Here is a 20,433-nt window from a genome sequence, read left to right as displayed (position 1 = left end):
AGAATCTGGAGATATTTAATTGTAGAAACTGATGCTCTGGTTCTAAAATTCATACATATCCTGAACAGCCACAGAAATCTTGAAAAAGAGAAACAGTGGTGGGAGAGTGACACTTTCAGGTTTCAAGACTTACTACAAATAACAGTAATCAAAATAGTGTTATACTGGCATATGAACAGTTACATAATCGATAGACTAGTAACAGTCCAGAAATAAAAGCTTTCATTTATAGTATTTGGAAATTTTTGGCAAGGGTGAAAAAGCTCTTTCAATGGGAAAAAAAACAGTATTTTCAATAAACGGTGTTGGCACTGGACAGTCATATAAATATATGAAGTAGAAACCATACCTCACACCATATGCAAACTAAATCAAATGGATCAAAAACTTAAATGTAAGAGATAAATCTATAAGACTCTTTAACTTTATGACCACAGATTTGGTGAAGAATCTTGGATATAACACCAAAAGCACAAACAATAACAGAAAATAATACAATGACTCTACTTCATCAAAATTAAAAACTCTTGGGCTTCAAAGGACACTGTCAAGAAAATAAAAAGAAAATCCATAGAATGGGAAGAAGTATTTCAAATCTGATAGGAATCTTTTATCCATTAAGAAATCTATATAAAGAAATTTATATAAAGAACTTTACATAAAATGTCTACATAATAACTTTATATTTAAAAACCCTTACAACTCAATAATAAAAAAATTTTAAATGGCAAAGGATCTGAATAGACATTTCTTCAAGGAAGTTATGTAACTGGCCAATAAGTCATGAAAAGTTGCTTAAAAGCTGCCAACAGTCATCAGGAAAGGCAAAACCAAACCACAAGGAGATACCATTTCACATCCATCAATATGGTTAGGAAATGTTAATGAGGTAATAGAAAAACCAGAGTCTCCTCACACACTGCTGGGGAAATGCAATACGGCACAACAATTTTCAAAATATTGGACGCTATGCCAAGTTATATGTAGACCTAGCAGTTCCTGTCCTAGGTTCACAACAAAGTGGAAATAAAAGAGACATCTGCACAAATGCTTGCACATGAAAGTTTACAGCAGCATTGTTCATACAGTAAAATTTGGAAACAAGTAAAATGTATCAACTTGTAAATGGACAAATAAAATGCAGTATATCCTTACAACACAGTATCATTTTGTCAAAAGAGGGGGGAAGTGTGCTGTAATCTGGATGACCGGTGAAGACATTAAGCCCAGAAAAGAACCAGTCACGAAAGATCACACATTCCCTGATTCCACTTACAGAAATACCACGAACGGCACCGCAATAGGAGCAAAATGGAGGGTGGTTATCACTGAGAGATGAGAAGATGAGGGACAGAGGTGTGATCACACAAAGGTTTTTATAGAGGTGATAAAAATGTTTTAAAATTGCACGATGGTACATATATCTGTGAATGTGCTCAAAACCATGAGTTGTTTACTTTAAATCAGTGAATTGTTTCACATGTTGAGTTACAACTCAAAGCAGCTTTTAAAATAACAGAAAATATCAAATTATGGTTAATGAAATATTCGTTATGAATTTATGGTTAATCGACATTGCTGCGCTGAGGCCTAGCCTAAAGATTTAAATTGCTTTCAGACCCTAAAAGTGCAAGAGAAAACAAAAACTAACCTAAACTTTTTTCTGAGACTTGCTTTTAGAGACACAGCAAGTCTGCGGTCTTATCAGCAAGCCCAGCTGAACTCCAAGACCAGCTGGGAACTGAGACCCCAGAGAGAGAGGGACCTACAAGCAAATTCCAAACTCCAGTTTTCTAGAGAAAGGCCTTAGGTATGAAGTGCCCTGAGACCAGTCAGTGAGCTTCCCTCAAGTCCACACTTCTTCGCCCCAACCCACTTTTCAGCCAACAAAATTTAACTCCTTTGTTTTTAATCCTGCTCCCCGAAACCTGTCTCCTTTCTTAATGGGGAGATGCTCTCTGGGCACAACACTCTGACCATCTCCTCAGAGAAATAGACTCTGAACAGACCCTTGCTTTCTTAACTCCACCTCTGGTCTTGTGTTTGGCTTGTAAATGATTTAAAAACAATAAAGTCAATATTCACGGATGGAGAAAATATCTAAATATCACAAGTCATTTGTCACCCCAAGAGAATAACCCAAGAAAATGTTAAAAAGTCTCTTTCGATTTACAATTTTTACTTTTATATGTTTCTTTAAGTGTTCACAGCAAATAGCGGTAATTCAGACCAGGAATAAAAGAGTATAACTCCACAAAGTGAAGAACCGGCATCGTGCTGGAGAAAAGTCTCATATTCTCTATAGAGAATCAGAGCTCCCTGCTCTCCAAGCATTTGCCTCTGAACTGTAACTTCAGAACGGCCTATTTGAGAGAAATATTTACTGTAAATACAGATACTCATAGTTCCACCTTACGCCGGCATTACCCTGGACCATCTGAGCCACAGGGAGACTTCAGTTCCCTAAAGAAGAATGGTTTGGGGGTTTGGCTCTGACATTATAGTTACTGCCCTATAAAAGAAATATTCTCAGACACAACCACAAAAACTCTGCTGAAGCATTTACAAAGGAGTATATACGTCAGGACATCACCCATAGGAAGACCTAAAAAATCAAATTTCTAGTGGCAGGAAATACTGTCTTTTCATTGAAAATTCAACTGATTTCTCTTTGTGGAGAATGTAAACCATGTACGTGATATTCTCTACCTGTCCACTGTGAGCACTAGAAAAGCCCCCAAAAATGAAAACTTAGTTTACACACTTTAACAAATAAAATCAAATAATTAAAAAGATAATAAGGGTAGTAAATATGTATATTTTCATATTTTATATATACCATATATACATAGGAACTCTGTAAGTTAATAGCAATCCCACAGGTTTTAAGAAACTCCTCCTAATTTCTTATCCTTTGCTTGCTCTCTCATTTGCCCAAGTCCTAATTTTTAACCTTCTTACTTTTCCACTTGTTGTATAGAAACCCAGTACGAAATAAGCGAGGAACTCACAGGAGACGTAGTCACATCTGTTTCTCTTCCAAAGGGCAGAGGTCTGAGGAATCAGGACTGGGAGACAGCCTGGAGCCTGCAGGGACCAGAATTGCCATTCACCAGTCTAGAAATAACCGCCACCAGCAGTCAGCTGGATGGCAGGTCACCCTGTAGAAGAAGGTCATTTGGTCCTTACACACAGCTGGCAAGGAAGTCCCCTAGGGATTATAAAGTGACTGGATAGAGCTACACAGAACTTGCCTATGGTGTATTCTCATTGAATGAATGCAAATGTTTCCTGCTGATTTACCAATATATTTTGGTTCCCCTTTGAACCAGAAATTGTGTCTGTGTCATAAAACAATTACAGATCTACACATGTAAAGATTAACTGAAGGTAAAGCAGTTCCTGGGCAGTGAGAATGGGAGTGACCAAGAAGAAAACTGAGGAATGCATCCCCACATCCCCTCGGCAGAAGCTCCAAACTCTCAGAGCCCCTAACCCAGCAAGTTCTCTTGCCAAGTTAATATGCATGGATTAAAACCAGTGTTTTGGGGCACACACCCTCAGGCTTTTGCTTCTTTCTTACCTGGACCTTCCCAGACACGAAGCTGACCACAGCAGAGTTCAACGCCATCTTCCCTCTCTATGACGAGGACAGAAGTGGCTACATTCATGAGAATGAATGTGACGCCCTTTTGAAGAATCTATATGGAAAAAATAACAAGGAAATGAATATCCAGCAGCTCACCAACTACAGAAAGAGCACCATGTCCCTGGCAGAGGTGGGGAGATGCTACAACCAGGACCAGGAGACTATCCTCTGCAGGGGGGACTGGCGCTGTTCTCCAACTCCCCAACTCCTGTGCCTGCTGCCCTATCACCTCTATCCAGAACCAGAGCTCGTGGCCTTCCTTCCCCACCCCCGCAACCTGCACACACCAGCCTGCCAGGCAGAAAGGAGAAATGAAGGCTGGGTTGCTGGTGGGCCCCTGCAGCCCCTGCACCCTGACAATGCTCTCTAGAGGGGCATCAGCCATACGGAAGATGGGTAGGGGCACAGGTGTTGGTACCCTGGCTCCCTCTGCTGCGATACATGAGCCATTCACTACACAGTTTAGGTGCCTATGTCCAACAAAGTGGACCTTCCCTCCAGGTCCGCTTCCTCCTCCCCCTGGCCACCACCCACCCCAACACCACCAAAACCTCCCCACCCCCTTGCTAATGGTACTGATGTTTTCTTAGGCTTCCCGTTTTGTTGGAGCACTGCTGTGGCCTTGACCTCCTGACTCAGTCTGTTCCTTTTCTCTTTGGGTTTCTTGTCATCTTACTTACCAAAGAAGCATTTATAGACAATAAAACAGAATATCCTGCTGCACAAGCGCACCAAAAAAAAAAAACAACTGATGATTTTAAAAAGTTTTTGTTTAGGGCCTCCCCGCTGGCGCAGCAGTTGAGAACTGGGCTGCGAAGCTGCCGGCAGCCTCTGCAGCGCCAGTTCACTCCCTGGCCGCCGGGCGAGGGTCCCACATGGCGCACAGACCTCTCCTGCCGCCCGCTGCTCCCCTCAGCAGTGTACTTCGTCAGTCTGCCTGCTCTGCTCCCTGCTCTGGCTCTGGTGAATTATTTCACCCTCCTGCACTTCTGACTGTACCCAGTGCTTGTATAAATAAATAAATAAATCTTGAAAAAAAAATGTAGCCAGAAATGCCGGGGCCGGGCTGCCTGTCAGTGCCGGAAGCCAACTGAATCTAGAACATGCACTTTATTGTCAGAAAGTAGGCCACCTGCGAGAACGGGGTCATTTTACAATCCATCACGATAGGTGCCCTGGTCTTCATCATGTCCCCAGAATCTGCTGTCGCCTCCTTGGTCATCTTGACCCAGGTGCATCCTGTTTTCCTGATGGTCTCACTGTCCCACACTTCATGTGTCACTGGGCGCAGGACTCTCAGTTCAGAACAAGAGTTTCCCATGCCCAGAAACAAAGAAGATGAAAGATAAACAGCTGGGACTACATCAAACTAAAAAGCTTCTGTACAACAAAAGAGACGATAAACAAAATGAAGAGACACCCCACTGCTTGAGGGAAAATTTTGCACTCCCTACAACTGATAAAGGACTGATTTCAAAGATCTACAAAGAGCTCACACAACTCTACAAAAACAAACAATCCAGTCCAAAAAACGGGCAGAAGAGCTAAAAAAAAATTTCTCTAAAGAGGGAATGCAAATGGCCAACAGGCATATGAAAAAATGCTCAACATCACTTATAAGCAGGGAAATGCAAATCAAAACCCCAAGGAGAGACCACGGCCCGTCAGTGAGAATGGTCCATATTAAAAAATCCTGACAGCAACACATGCTGGCGAGGACGTGGGGGGAAAGGACCCCTCTTGTACTGCTGGTGGGAGTGCACAGGTCCCACCGCTAGGGAAAGCTGTGAGGAGAGCCCTCAAGTTGCTAACAATGGAGCTACCCTATGACCCAGTAATTCCACGACTAGGCATCTACCCAAGGGAACAAAAATACTAACTCAAAAGGAAACCTGCACTCTGGTGGTTACTGCGGCCCTGTTTACAGCAGGGAAGGGATGGAAACGACCCAAATGTCCACAACCGAGTTGCGGCTCAGGCAGACGGGGTCTGCACACGCAATGGAATATTACTCGGCCATCAAAAAAGATAATCCTATGCCGTTCGCAGCACCATGGAGCTAGAAGGAATGATGCTCGGCGAAATAAGCCACATGAAAAAAGAAAAATGCTGGATGGTTTCATCTCTAGGAGGAATACAGGGGCGCCGAAGAGCGGGTTAAAAGGAAAAGACCGAGACTTGCAGGCAAACTGTAAATCCAGGGAGAGGGCGGGAGGGGTGGGGGGGAGGGAGGAGCGCGGGGACGGCGGTGACAGCTCCGGGGCGGCGTGGCGCTCGCGAGGCAGGTTTCGGGGCTACGCCCGAGGGGGAACACGCCGCGGACAAACAGGAACAGCAGTGAACCGTCAAAGTTTTAGTTCAAGGAAAACAGATCGTCGATCACGCAGCGCGGGCCGCGGGCGCAGAGCCCGACCCAGGGCGGGCCCTTCGCTCCCCCAGGCCCGCCATCGCCGCTGCTGCGCCCTCCTCAGGTCTGGGGGTCGTGGGAGACGAAGGAACTGAGAGGGGACAGCGCGCCCCCAAAGCCGGAGGGGCGCCGCCGGGAGCACCGTCCCCGCCGAAGAGGCCGGGCCGCGGCCACCCCCCGCGCGAGGAGCAGCGGCCGCGCAGGCGGCGCCCAGGACGCTCCCGCGGGACCGACACCCCCGGCGCCGCGGGCAAAACCAGCCCCGGGAATCACGTCCGTCCGCGGGGCCGGGCGCACCCCGGGCAAGGCGCCCCCCGCGGCCGCCCCGACGCCGCCAGCCAGAGGGTGAGGGTCGCACCCGCCCTCCCGGGCCGCGGCCGCCGATTCCGGGTCCCGCCGGCCCCTCGGGGGCAGGGCCGCGCAGGGACGTCCACCGTGGGGGAGGGCGCTCTCCGTCGGGCGGGGGCTCTCCGTCAGGGGCGCTCTCGTCAGGGGGCGCTCCCTCAGGGGGCTCTCCGTCGGGCGCTCCACCAGAGGGGCGCCCCATCAGGCGGGCCCTCCGTCAGGGGCCTTTCCCTCAGGGGGCTCTCCATCAGGAGGCGCTCCCTCAGGGGGCTCTCCGTCAGGGGCGCTCTCGTCAGGGGCGCCCTCCCTCAGGGGGGCTCTCCATCGGGCGCTCCAGCAGAGGGGCGCTCCAGCAGGCGGGCTCTTCCTCAGGGGGGCTCTCCGTCAGGGGGACTCTCCATCAGGGGGGCTCTCCGTCAGGGGGACTCTCCGTCAGGGGGACTCTCCGTCAGGGGGGCTCTCCGTCAGGGGGGCTCTCCGTCAGGGGGACTCTCCGTCAGGGGGGCTCTCCGTCAGGGGGACTCTCCGTCAGGGGGGCTCTCCGTCAGGGGGACTCTCCGTCAGGGGGGCTCTCCGTCAGGGGGACTCTCCGTCAGGGGGGCTCTCCGTCAGGGGGAACTCTCCGTCAGGGGGGCTCTCCGTCAGGGGGACTCTCCGTCAGGGGGGCTCTCCGTCAGGGGGGCTCTCCGTCAGGGGGAACTCTCCGTCAGGGGGACTCTCCGTCAGGGGGGCTCTCCGTCAGGGGGGCTCTCCGTCAGGGGCGCCCTCCGCCAGGGGGCGCTCTACGTGAGGGGGGTCAGAGGGGTTCTCCGTCAGGGGGCGCTCCCCGGGACCCGTCAGAACACCTTCCCCGGGTCCCCCGAAGGCGCCTCGGGTGTGAGGGGCGCTGCCGGCCTCCGCGCCCGCCCCAGCGCCGCTGTTTGGCGGGCCCTGGCCCCGAGGGGGGCTGTGAGGGTTTGCGGGGAACCCCCGTGGGCGAGCGCGCCGCAGCCCGGCTCCCGCGAGGACTCACGTGCTCTCGGGAGGCGGGACTCGGGCCCGAGGCGGCTCGGCGCGCCCAGCAGCCCCGCCCCAAGGCGCCGCGGCGCCCGGCCCCCGGCCCGCACTGCGCATGTGCAGGCGCGCGGGCTTCTGGGGCACCGGGCGGCTGACGCCACCGGCTCCTGCGCATGGGCCGCCGGGCCGGGCCCCCGGGAGAGGCCGCGTGCGTGCCGCCGGCCTCCTGCGCATGCGCGCCCCGGCGGCGCGGGGCTAGTCGGGCGGCTCTGCCCGGGCGGGGCGGGGCGGGGCGCGGGAGGGGGGCTGCGTCGCGCGCCCCCCGGTCCAGCCCGTCGCGGGCGCGGGAGCCCGAGGAGCTGGGGCCCGGCACGCGTGGCGCGCCCCGTGGAGTGCCCGGCGGGAAGGCCCGGCCCGCCGCTGGCTCGGCCCCGCGCCCTGCGGGCCCGCGCTGCCCCGGGGACGGCACGGCGGGAGCCCTGGCCCCGGAGGCGGGGTGCTGGCCCCCAGGTGGGGTGCTCTCCCCGCAGGCGGGGTGCTGGCCCCGGAGGCGGGGTGCTGGCCCTCAGGTGGGGTGCTCTCCCCGCAGGCGGGGTGCTGGCCGCGCAGGCGGGGTGCTGGCCGCGCAGGTGGGGTGCTGGCCCCCAGGTGGGGTGCTCTCCCCGCAGGCGGGGTGCTGGCCGCGCAGGCGGGGTGCTGGCCCCCAGGTGGGGTGCTCTCCCCGCAGGCGGGGTGCTGGCCGCGCAGGCGGGGTGCTGGCCCCCAGGTGGGGTGCTCTCCCCGCAGGCGGGGTGCTGGCCGCGCAGGCGGGGTGCTGGCCGCGCAGGTGGGGTGCTCTCCCCGCAGGCGGGGTGCCGGCCCCGCAGGCGGGGTGCCGGCCCCCAGGTGGGGTGCTCTCCCCGCAGGCGGGGTGCTCTCCCCGCAGGTGGGGTGCTCTCCCCGCAGGTGGGGTGCCGGCCCCACAGGCGGGGTGCTGGCCTCGCGCCACGGCGGGGAACCGTGCTGCGCCCTCGGCTGCGATGTGCCCGGGCCCGGGAGCAGGGGCGCCGGCTCTCCCGGAGGCCGCCGCGACGCGGGGCCAGGCCCGAGGAGCCCCCGGGGAGCTGGCGCGGGGAGCCGCCCCGAGCGCAGCGTCACCCCGGGGCCTCCCCTCGGTCAGAAGCGGAGCAACCACCCCGGCGCGGCGCGGCGTCGGCGCCTCTCCCGGAGGCTCGGGGCTGCGTGGCCAGCCCGGACCCTGCCCCGGGCCGAGCGGAGACCGAGACTTGCCCAAGCCCCGCGCCTCCCAGACTGAAAACACAGGCCCCCCTCGGCGCCCCGCGCCCGGCCCGCGCCCCTGCCGCTCCAGCCCCGCGGGGCCAGGCTGGCGAGACTCCAGGGCAGCGAGGGCTGGGCCCGGCGGCCCTCTACACACTCACAAGGAGTTGACAGCGTCGTTTTTGACAGCTGTAAATTTATCTTTTGGGGTGTCTGTCTATCTGGTTACCCAGTTCCTTAAATAGTTCATGAGGATTTTGAAATTCAGAAATACAGAGGGGTTTTTTGCAGATGATAGATATTTTTAAAAATCCATTTAAGGGCCTCCCTGGTGGCGCAAGGGGTTAAGACGCAACCTCTGAAGCAATCCGCAGCCACTGAAGCACCAGCTCGATCCCCAGCCAGGGAGCAACCCACATGGCGCAGCAGACCTCTCCTGGCTCCCCGCTGCTCCCCTCAGCAGTGGATTTCAGTCAGCCTGCCTGTTCCCCACTCTGTCTCTGGTGGATCCTCTCACCCCCACACACACACACCTCTGGCCTGTACCCCAGCCCTTGTATGCATAAATAAATAAATCTTTAAAAATAATAATAAAAATCCATTTAATAGGAGGGATCTGTAAATATCCATGTGCATATCTGTGACATTAGAAATCAGCTAATTACTTGTTCATTAATCCAAAACGGAACCCCATTCTCTTTAAGTGAGTTTTAACAGAATTTGGACTATTGGGGAGATACATACAAAAAGTGTGTAAGAACTTGCATGTGGAACAAGACAGATTCTGGGTCCGCTTTCAGTCTCATGTTCTCTTCTGTGAATCAGACAGGCAGTAGCACCGTGGTAAGCTGTTGGATTACCACAAGGATTGAATGCGGGTGTGGGCCTCATACACCACACACACACACACACACACACACACACACACACACAAAGAGAGAGGTGGGAAGGACTGTCTAAGTCAGTAACTGCAACCAAGTACAGGAACTGAGCTGATTTGCTGGATTGAAAGTATCACTTCCACAGTTACAGCTGCAACTGACATCAACAAGCGGTTAAGTCTAATCTACGGTTACTCTAAAACCATCTGACTTTTGCCTGTAAAAAAGTAAAATAGAGAAGTGGTAGACCTAGAGGTCTAGTTCATGTGCAGACTGCTCAGTGATTCGTGGTGGGTCTTGAGAGTTTGCAGGTTTTATGAACTCTCAGGTAATATAACCAGGTAAAACTGCTTTGGAAAACGGGCATTGTGTAGGGAAGCTGAAGACATGCACACCAACTTTTCATCATTTGGATTTTAAAATTCCTCCCAAGTAGGGTAAATAGAGCTGATGTGCAGAGAGCCCTTCTATGTTGGGGGACTCGCAGACCCCCGTCAGCCGTGCAGCCGCTACTAGTGAATTAAGACATTTGCATTGACCCATAGCCTCCTGGCCCCTAACTTTATTCACCCATTTATTAATAACTGTGAAGATTTTTACTCTGGTGGAACGGGTTTCTCAACTCTCCCCTTTGTCTTTCCACATTCCCCTGCTAATCACTAATTTTCTTCACTATTATGTCAGCATTTTCTACCTTCAGTACGGTCCCTGCAAGCTGGCAACTGTGTCCTAATCCACCCAACATTCTCCTCTGCCTACCTCTTAGCTGCGACAGATAATGATAACCAAATGGCTGTGTATTTCCTTATGTATCAAGTAAGTCAACTGCTTTAGAGTTGCGTCTGTAATTCCTAAATTCCATTGGTAAATTTATCTCTAGACAATAATCACAGCTGAGCTGCACTTCCGTGCCGTGGACCTGCCTGGGACTCACCAGTGCACCAACCCCATCTCATCTGGCCTTTTCCCAGCAGCTGCTTGTGCTGTTTTATTAAGTCGGTTTCTATCTGGTAAATCACACTCAACAGCACCTGTAGTTCTAGAAGTCTCCAAGGTCAGTCTGTTACAGGGCAGAGAGAGGATCATCCAGAAAGGCCAAACCTTCCTGCTGTGAATAGGTTCTGCCATCTGCCTCATGGAGACAAAGCATATAGACCTTTAATGGAAAGGAACCTGAATACAATTAGTGAGCAACACAGAAAAGACAAAGCATAGAGTTTCCAAATCAAGCTCCCGAAGTTACCAGTCCCCTCATGGGTAAAAGTCCACCCAAACTGGATTGGCCCAGAGCAAGACCTGAAAGCCACCACAGTCTGAAGCACCTTCCAGTGAGGACCCACAGAAAAGGGTCAGCAACAGCCAGACAAGTCTGGGAGGAAAAGAGGAAAATGAAAATCAAATCAAAAGCTGCCGGGCCTCCCCTGGTGGCGCAGCGGTTGAGCGCTGGATTGCAAGGCTGCCCGCAGCCTCTGCAGGGCCGGTTCGATCCCCGGCCGCTGGGCGAGGGTCCCACATGGTGCACAGACCTCTCCTGCCGCCCGCTGCTCCCCTCAGCAGTGTACCTCGGTCCTTCTGCCTGCTCTGCTCCCGGCTCTGGCTCTGGTGAATTCTCTCACCCTCCGGCGCTTCTGACTGTACCCAGTGCTTGTATGTATAGATAGATAGATAGATAGATAGATAGATAGATAGATAGATAGATAGATAGATAGATAGATAGATAGATAAAAGCTGCCGTGGTTAACCTCCCCGGGGCTCACCCACGCTGGGCCACCCAGTCCAGGACCACAAGGCCAGCGCAGCTTCTTCACGTGTCTCTGCTCCACGCTCCTCCAGGTCCCTCCTGCTCTCCATCCTGCTTCCTTGTCCTCTCTCCTTAGCTCCCCCTCCCTTGGGGGGATCAGAGAACCTGGAACCTCCCCTTTTCCTGGGGACCCCCCTGTTACAATACTTATGTTTAGCGATTCACAGATTCACAGAAAGCCTCGGAACTCAGAAAAGCCCCATCCGTGGTTGCGGCTAATAACAGGCACAGATACAGAAACTCTGTCCTCTCCCGAGGAGGTCCGCGGCCGGGCTTCCCCGCAGCGCCGCGCTCGGCCGGGCCTTGGCTCCTGGGGCTCTGCCGGGCTCGGCCCGTGGACACGAGGACACTCCCGGCCGCCCCTGTTCCCCGCGCCAGGCACGCTCGCACTCAGGGCCCAGGCCGGGTTCGTCTCCCCCTGAGCCAGACCATCCAGCAGGCCCCAAATCCCCAAGAATCCAGGTACTTTTTTCATTCAAATTCTATTGATGGCCCGTGGGTTACACACAACGAGTTTGGGGCAAATGCACCCCCAAACCCAGCCAAGCCCGCCAGCCCCGCCTCCCCTCCCCTGGGGCCAACTCTGTTCAGCCTGGTCTCGCCGCCGCCTGTTCCCCCGCGGCCGCAGGAGGGGCGGGGCCGCTGTCCCCCAGCACCGGCGCTGACCTGCCGGCCGGCCCGGGCACAGGCGCCGACCTGCCCACGCCCGCGCGCCCGGGCCGCGCCTGGGGGGGCCGCGCTGCCCACACGCGCGCTCGGCCCCTCGCGGCCGCCGGGTGGGCAGCGGACGGCGCCGCTGGACGCGCACCCCGCGCCCTTCCCCGCGCTGCGGCCCGTCGGGGCGAAGGCGCCTCCTCTCGCCCTGCCGCGCGCGTTCCCGGGGGGGGGGGCTGGGGGTAGGGGGGCGCCTCCACGGCCTCTCCCCGGGGACCACGATGCGAGGCCCGCGGGGGCGGGGCCCGTCGGGTCTCCCGGCTGGTGGCGTCGGGGCGCCCGGGGGAGTCTGGGGTGCGGGACCCCAGGATTCACGGCGCGCGTCCCGGGTGCCGAGCCTCTGGTCTGCGCCCCGCGGCCTCGGCCCGGCCCCCGCGGCGGGCTCCAAGGCGGAGACCTTCGCCCAGCAGGGGGCAGCAGGCGCCGCGGGCCGCGGGGAGCTCCGGGGACGCGTCCCGCGGGTGTGGGGTCCTGGCACCCCGACTCCCCCGCGCCGAGGGAACGCCCCGCCTCCTGCCCTGCCCGGCACTGCCACGGACGGCGTCCCCCACCCCGCTCCGTCCCGGCTCGGTGCGCCGAGGGGCGCAGCCAGCCGGGGGTCCCGGCCCTGGGGCGCGCGGCGGACCCCGAAAGACCGAGTCCCCGCGGCGGGCCGGGACGGCTCCTGCCCGAAGGACGCGTCGGCCCGGGCGCCTCGTCCACTCCGCTGCTCGGGCAGCCCCGACCCTCCCCGCAGGTCGCCCCGCCGCGCCCGCCGCCTGCCGGCGCCTGTCCCCCCCGAAACATTTCGGGGTGACCCCGGACCCCAGCACAGGGGAAGACCCACCGCCCCCCCCCCACAGCCTGACCACGTGGCGCGCACACAGCTGCACGTGCTGGTCACTCCGCGAAGGCGTCCCAGGGACCCAAGGGGGTGCAGGGCGTCCCTGCTGGTGTCTACAGGACTCTGTCGCGGGGTGTAGGGCGCCCCAGGATTGAATGGAGGTGGAGTGGGGTGGGCTGTCCTAAGGGGTGAATGGGGGTGTGGAGCTGGAGAGGCACAAGGATGTGGACAGCTCACTTGGGGGTCAGGTGCCGGCGTCTGGATGGACATGGATGGACATGATTTCAGGGGCTAGGCCGGCCCCAATGACCGGCCGCTGGGGCAGCAGTGGGACGCACCAAGCCTTCCTTCCCCCACAGTGGCAGGCACCTGGCAGGGCTTTCCGGGCCCACTATCCAGGGAGTGCAGGTCCAGCGAGCCCACCGGCCGGGTCTGGACTCCCTGCCCCTGCGCCCGCTGGTCCAGGGGATAAGCTGCCCGGAGGAGCTGGCGGGGTCAATAAACAGGCTGTGCATCGCCAGAGCCCTCAGGGCCGGAGCGGCCGGAGGTCACACTGCTCCTGGGTGTCGCGGCTTCTCGGAAACACCCCGTGGGCCTTCCCGGACAGACGGCGGCTCTGGGCCCACTGCCCGGGCGGGCAGGGTGCCACGGCCCTCACCTCAGCTCCTTTCACCCCACTGCCCGTCGCCGTTCCCTCCTGCTCCCCAGCACCAGCCCTGCCCCCACCTGGGCTGAGCGGCCCCAGGGCAAGGGTGAGGGCCAGGCTGGCCTTGACACCTACTGCCAAGCCACACCCGAGGTCTCTCAGCTTTTAGTAAATAGCCCAGAGGATTTAGGGGTGGGAGAGGGCGTAGGAGGGAGGGCTGTGCCCATTACCCTTGGCTTGTTTCGCCCTTGGTCTGACTCAGCCAGGGGCTCAATGGTCAGAGACCCTGTGCTCGTCACTGTGGGAGGGGGCGTCCTGCCCTCTCTGGGCCTCAGAGTGCCCGCTGTGGGCGCTGGGACCCGCCTCCCACTGACAGACGAGCATGGGTCAGCAGCCGCTTCTCGGTGGAATGGGGCGTGGGTGACGCCGTGTAGAGGGGCCTTAGGGGGTGACTGGGTCTGGTGACGCCTGGCCCAGCGCTGAGCAGGCGAGGCGGGGCGCCCAGTGGTGCCTTTGGGTGGGGCAGGAAGCGTCCTCAGGGTGTCCCCAGTCCTCGGGCATCCCTTCCCCCTCCTCTTGGCCTCTGGACAAGACAGGCCAGAATCTTGCACACGGCCCCTGCCCGTCCTGGGAGCCTCTCCAGCCAGGTGGGCAGGCCTGGGCTGCGGGCGTCCAGCGTGAAGCCAGGCTCCCAGGGCTGCAGGCCCTGTTCGGCTCAGGCCTGAGAGCCGCATCTTTGATATGAGCGCCTGTGAGGAAGCCACGTTGGCCAGCGCGGCCCCAGTTGTGGCTGTGCCGCCTCAGTCCAGGTGCTGTCTAGGAGGGTCTGCACTCAGCCCCTGGGACAGTCCAGCCGGGGGCACGCTCCTGCAGCCTGCTCCCTGTCCCCTGCTCCCAGGAGGCCTGGCCCCGGTGCCGGGTGGGTCCTTCGGGGCCTGCTCCTTTGAGAGAGTGTAATACCTCTCTGGTAAGCCCAGGACACACCACCCACCCCCCCAACTCCCCACTGTCAACTGCTGGAAGATCTGGAAATCTTGAGCTCCAGAAAGGGCCCTGTCCATGCTCAGGGAACAAGGACCCCCTCAAGGACAGTCTGATGTTAGGGGACCAAGGGAAGACCCCTGCATGCCGAGGCCCCGCTGCATTTTGGGGCGATTTGCAGAACAGAGGCCTCCGGAAACTTCCCCCGACACCAGCCTGATTTTTGAACAGACGGCTTTGGTGCCAGTCCAGGATGTGTGGGGAGGGGTGGGATGGAGGCTGGGGCTGGGCCGAAGTCCAAGGACCTGCTTGGATGGAGGAACAGGGGCTGATGGAGGCTGGGAGGACCCCAAAGCCTGAGCCCGCAGCAGGGAGCGGGAGGGGCAGCCCTGACTTCTGGAGCCCTGGGAGATTTTCCAAGCCCAGCTGCTCTGAGGCAGCTCAGCCAGGGGAGGCCTCCTTCTGGGAGGAGCGAGGTGATAGGCCCGGGACAGCATCCCCTTGCTCCGGCCTCACTCCCCACTGCCTGGTGCGCGGCCAGCATCTCAAGCTCGAGCCCCTGAGGCCCTAGTTAGAGAGCAGGCTCATGTCCTCAGCAGGTCTGGGGCCTCGGCCCTCTGCACGCTCGGGGTAGCAGGGCTGGCCCCGCTGCCCTGGGAAACTGTGGAGAGCGGGGAGGGGCACGTTGCTGCCCAGGGCCTCTGGGGTCCAGAGCTTGCCAGGCCTGCAGCCTTGGGTCAGCTCCCCCAGGCTTCTCCAGCTTCTCCCCACCTGTCTGCACTCACTTTCCAAAGAGACAAGACCCATCCCAGGAGGGCAGGGGGAGCTGTCCCTAAACCAGGGGCCAAGGAGAGACTTAGGAAGCACTCCGACACAAGCCCTCCTTTTCTCCCTCCCTCCTTCACTCTTATTTAGGGGGGTCCTGTGCTGGAGCAGACGGGGGCCTGGCTTCCAGGGCCAGTTGGGAGCACACACAGCCGGTCAGGCCCGCTCACAACTGCAGGAGAGGGAGCAGCTGTAAGAAGCCTGGGAGGATCCAGTGCACCCCGCTGGGGGAGGGGGTGCCTGTGGGGGAGGCAGGCCCCTCTGCTGCTGACCTCCAGATAAAGTGCCATGTCACCCACCCGTGCCCTCTGCCCCTCTGCCTCACCTCGGCCTCTTTCACCTTGACCTCTGCTCGCCTGCACCTGCAGCCTCAGGTCAGCCTGGCCTCCGCACCCACCCCCACCCTCCCTGGCCAGAGTCCTGCGTCCTGCTGCTGACCCTGGGAGCGTCCCACCAGGCTCCTGAGCACAGAGACACCCACCACGGCCGGGAGGCCACGCCCAGGGTGAAGCTGGCTGGGCTGAAGCTACCCAACCAGCTCCACCTGGGACAGAGAGTCTGAGTGAGGTCAGAGCCCTGGGGACACTGGCCAGCCCCTGGCTCAGTGGAGGGGGTGGGGAGGCCCCGTCCATCTGACTTTGAAAACCTCCTGCTGGGGCAGGGCTGCCTGGGGGGGAGTGCGGGGGGGGGGGGACCCGGGAGGGTCGGCTGGCCCTGGCAGGGCACGGGCACTTTGTCACAAGAGCTCCCTATTGGGTTCCAGGCTGCAGAGGGGAGGGAGCCGCCCAGGAGGCAGCACTCAGGGGCCTGGCAGCTCTCCAGCAGGCCCTCCTGCCCAGGGCCAGGGTGCCGGTGCCAGATCCACTAGAGGGACAGCACCGGGGTCCAGGGTTGAGAGACCTGCCTGAGTCCCAGGGCCCCTCCCACTCCAGCAGGCAAGAGCAGCGCGTGACGTCCTGGGCCGCCAAGAGTGCCCAAGACACAAAGGCGGGGGGGGGGGGCGCAGCCTCCACGCCACACAGGTGGCCCCAGGAGCCAGGAATGGAAGGAAGCCCCACTCTGCCCTCTGCACAGGAGCACCCACACGTCTCCAGGTTGAGGCCAGCAGCAGACCCAAGCTGTCCAGGGCAGTCGTGCCGTCGCTGTCCCTGCCCAGATCAACTGAACTGGTCTTGTGGCTGCTGCAGCAGCCCCTGGAGAGCCAGCCCCACCCCCAGCCCCCAGCCCCGACCCCGCCTCGTGGCCCCCCCGCAAGGCACAGCTGCTGCGGAGACCTCCCTCCAGCCCCAGCCAGCCAGGATGCCAGACCCTGGCACACCCCAGACTCCCCGCACACCCCAGCCCCTCATGCGGGCTCGTGGGTTGGGGAAGGGCAGCTGCATGGGGCTGCCTGAGCACTGGCTACCCTGGGCCATGGGGAGGGGGTGGGCAGGCCCACCAGGTGCGGGGCCCTGAAAGCGGTTGTGCCGCTGGCTTGAGCTCTGCGCTCCCGGCACTGTGGGTGCTGCCTGGCACTGAGGCCCCTGGCCAGGGGACTGGAGGCAGGAGGCCCATCTCGGGGCCTGGGCACTCGCAGCTCAGGACCCCAGAGAGGGAGGCGTCGAGGCTGGGAGCTGCGCCCAATGGGACACACGGCCAGCTGGCCCATGGTGCAGGCACGAGGCTGTGGGGACCCTGGACAAGTCCCCCAGCTCCTGGTGATGGGGCTGGCTAACGCAGTCCCCCTTTCTAACTCCAACTAAGGAGGATGTGGGGGGACGGGAAAGCCCCCACACTGGCAGGGGGATGTGTGCCCACCCACGGGTGAACACAGACTCAGCCTGCCCACCCCCCGGGAAAGGGGCTTTGCCTGAGAGCCTCCTTTTCTCTGACAGTGACCTTGACCCCGTCCATCTGACTTTGAAAACCTCCTGCTGGGACAGGGCTGCCTGCGGGGGATGGGGGTGGGCCCGGGGGGTCGGCTGGCCCTTGGCAGGGCACAGGCACTTCGTCACAAGAGGACCCCGCCACCACCCCGCCCTACCACACACACACACCCCCGCCCCTCGCCCCAGCCAGACTGTGCAGATGCTGCGGGTGGCGCTGGGCCTGCTGTCCCGCCAGGGGCCTGGGCTTTGGGCAGTGAAGCAGAGGACCCTCCACGGCCACTCCCCTGAGGGGTCAGTGTGCCCTGTGGCCCCCGGGGCAGGGCTCCGGAAGCTCACGCCTGGTCTTGTGAGCACACCACGGAGGGGACCCCGGGGGCCCCAGACTGGCACGGGCTGAGGGGCCTGGCCACTGGGCGTACTGACCTGGCAGACTCTTAGAGTGAAAGAGCTTCAGCAGGAGCGTGAGGTGGAGGGAGAGGCCAGGGAGGTTCCCAACGACACCCACAGCCACCCACCCCTGGGGCAGATGCGCGGCCAGACAGGGCTGGCCAAAGCGGACATGAGGCCCAAACGCTGCCACACGCCTGAGGCGCCTTCTGGGGCAACCACAGGAAGGGGTGGAAGGAGCAGGCAAGTCTGGACAGAAGGAGCAAACCCCGTATGGATGGAGGTAAGGGCTGCGTTGTCGGCCCCCACAGGGCCCCCCGGGCCCCCACGTCTCTCCTCCACACCCCTCGTGCGAGTCCGAAGCCGAGAGGCAAGCGCCTGCTTCTCCACCTGTCTCAGGGGCGGGGGGCAGCCTCCGGGCCACCTGGCCTTCACCTGGCCGCCCGCCCACCCCTCCCCAGTAGGGGACAGAGCACCCCAGTGTCATGTACCACCCTTCCCTGCGCGGTGGCTCTGCGCCCGCCACCATCATCAAGGGGGACGCTGTGGGCTTCCCAGGCCTCGGGGTGAATCGCTGAAGCTGGAGGCCCCAGGTCCTCGGGCCTCAGATGGAAGGAGCAACCACAGCTGCCCCGTCACCACGCTGTCCCCACAGTCATGTCGGCTGCAGGTGGAACTTTGTGCTTTCTAGCAGGCCCTTCGTAAATGCAAAAAGAAACCAGCGAAAGTGATTTCAAGACTATTTTTCTTTAACTCGCTATAAAAAAATTTTACCATTTCAGCATGTGAGGGCGAGAAGGTGCTAAGATGTCCACACTCCCGCCTCGCCTGCCTGGACTCCAGGCGTCACCCGCGCAGGGGCGGCCGGTGCGTCCAGGTGGGGAGCTGTGCCCATGGCCAGAGCACGGCGGGGCTGCAGAGGCCTCCAGTGGGTCCTGGCACGGCTGTGACCGGGGCGTCTCCGCGAGGGGCTGCCTTCCCCCAGCGAGCAGGGCCAGGTCCCACAACCCACAGCCGCTGGGCCCGCTGAGTGGCCGCTGGAGAGCGAGGCCTGCGTGGGAGGAGGAGGGAGCTCCAGGGCAGAGTCCTGAGGGGTGGCACCCCCCCCCGCCCTGACAGAGGCAGGGCACCTGCCGGCTGACCTCGAGGTGGACGCGGGCGCCTTTTGAGTCCCAGCTCTCAGGGACCTGCTTGCCCCTTCTGGGGGGCCCCCTTGGGCTGAGCCTGTTCCGCTGGGCATCTGCCCACAGCGGGTGGGCCGTTTTAGGAGTTTCACTGGGAATCCTGCTTGAAATCCTTTCCTCTCCCGCCTCCACATCCCCCCACCCCCACCCATCCTGTTAAAGACCCTCACCCTCATCTGCACCCTCTGCACCACGATCCGCTCGCTCGTGCGGCCTGAACACTGCACCTGGCCCCTCTGGGTCGACGTCCCTGTCGCTCCTGTGCTGCGCTGGCCTTAAGCACAGTCACCTCACCTGCTCCACTCTCCATGCACACAACGGGGGGATAGTTCAGCTACACCCTAAGGCAGTGCTTGCTGCTGCCCCTCAGGCCCCACAAGCTTGGCCCTCGAGGTCAGCGACCCGGCCCCTCGTCCTTGAAAGGTCATGAGGCCGAAGCTTGCAGGGGGCTGGTTTGAAGCAAAGGCTCTAGATTGGCTCCTGCTCCTCCTCTGGGGGCCCCACCTCCCGCTGGCTCTGAGATTGAGCCCCAGGTATTGAGGAAGCCAGGACCTCCCTACCCCGGTTCTGCAGTCCCTTCCCCATTGCAAAACAGCCTGGAGGTCGGCCTGTGCTGACGCTGACAGCCGGGCCTCCCTCCGTGCCCGTGCGGGGCAGGCCTGTGGCAGCGCTTACTCAGCAGAGACTGCCTGGCGCCTGTGCTCCAGCCCCAACAGCCCGTCCCGCTGTTGCCCGTGCTCGGGCACAAGGCCAGCACACCCCCGCAGGCCACCCAGCAGGCAGGACGGGAGCCCTGCACATGCCTCGGGAAGGAGAAGGGGCACCCGCACCCTCCAGTCTGGGGCGCGGGGGGGGCAGGTACCAGGCTGGCGCAGGGCCACCTCCGCCCACCCCGAAACCCAGGGCTCTCCCAGCCAGGCCAGGCCCTCCACAGAGCTCCCGCATCCCAGCAGCAGGGTCGGCCAGCTCTCTGGCCCGACCTGCCGGCACGCTGACCTGGACGCCCAGCCACGCACCGGCTGATGCTGGAGTTAGCGTGGCGTTACCATGGAGAGAGCGTGGCATTAGTGTGGCGTTAGTGTGGAGTTAGCGTGCAGTTACCGTGGTGTTAGCATGGCGTTAGTGTACTGTGGCCCCGCTCGGGAGCGCCACAAGGGCCAGGCTCTGGGGTGGAGCGGCGAGTATGCTGACTGAGCGCAGAAAACACACGAAGGGGAGACAAGGGTCAGGCGGCCTCACACGCGGTGGGGGCACAGCGCCATCCTCAATCCTCACCGGCCGCCGTGGACATGGCTGCCGAGAACGGGGTGGGCTGCTGGGGGGAACAGGGGACCCCCAGGCCAGGGACAGGAGGACACGGCCCCTGGTGGGGTGGAGGGACACAGCACGCTGCGGGAATGGAGAGGTCCAGAAGCTGGGGTGGAGAGTGACGGGGTGCGGGCGGACACGAGGACACTGTCGTGCTAAAGAACTTGGACTTTGACCTGAGGGCCAGAGAATGGCGCCGTTCAAGACAGAGGTCCTGGCGCAAGCCAGCCGCCACCTCAGGTCCTGATCTCCCTCCCAGGCCCCACTGTCCCTCTGGAGGTTGGCCAGGCCTGGGCGCCATGGAGACCCACCAAACAGATGGGCTGGCTGGAGCCGGAGAGGAAAGGCCAGCGGGGCCCTG

At 59.8% G+C, this 20,433-nt stretch overlaps 1 protein-coding gene across 3 annotated transcripts in view; it reads right to left on the bottom strand.

Moving 5' to 3' along the window:
* LOC119236022 (olfactory receptor 2T27-like) overlaps window positions 1-7,452 on the bottom strand; it is a 292,093-nt gene extending 284,641 nt beyond the window's left edge. For 2 of the 3 annotated variants that reach the window (XR_008550416.1, XR_005122968.2), the window contains exons 1-3: window positions 7,414-7,452; window positions 3,584-3,701; window positions 3,012-3,087 (exon numbers count right to left, since the gene is read on the bottom strand). The gene's annotated coding sequence lies outside the window, so the exon portion shown is untranslated. Of the gene's footprint in view, window positions 1-3,011; window positions 3,088-3,583; window positions 3,702-4,781; window positions 5,846-7,413 lie in introns of those variants that run through there. The other variant, XM_054691705.1, reaches the window with a different exon arrangement.
* Window positions 7,453-20,433: the final 12,981 nt, after the last annotated feature.

Source organism: Talpa occidentalis, unplaced genomic scaffold (assembly GCF_014898055.3).
Source record: "Talpa occidentalis isolate TD23 unplaced genomic scaffold, MPIMG_talOcc4v2.1 talOcc4.9, whole genome shotgun sequence".
NCBI lineage: Eukaryota > Metazoa > Chordata > Mammalia > Eulipotyphla > Talpidae > Talpa > Talpa occidentalis.
Note: the sequence above shows the minus strand (reverse complement) of the source record. Positions and strands in the feature narration are given on the sequence as shown.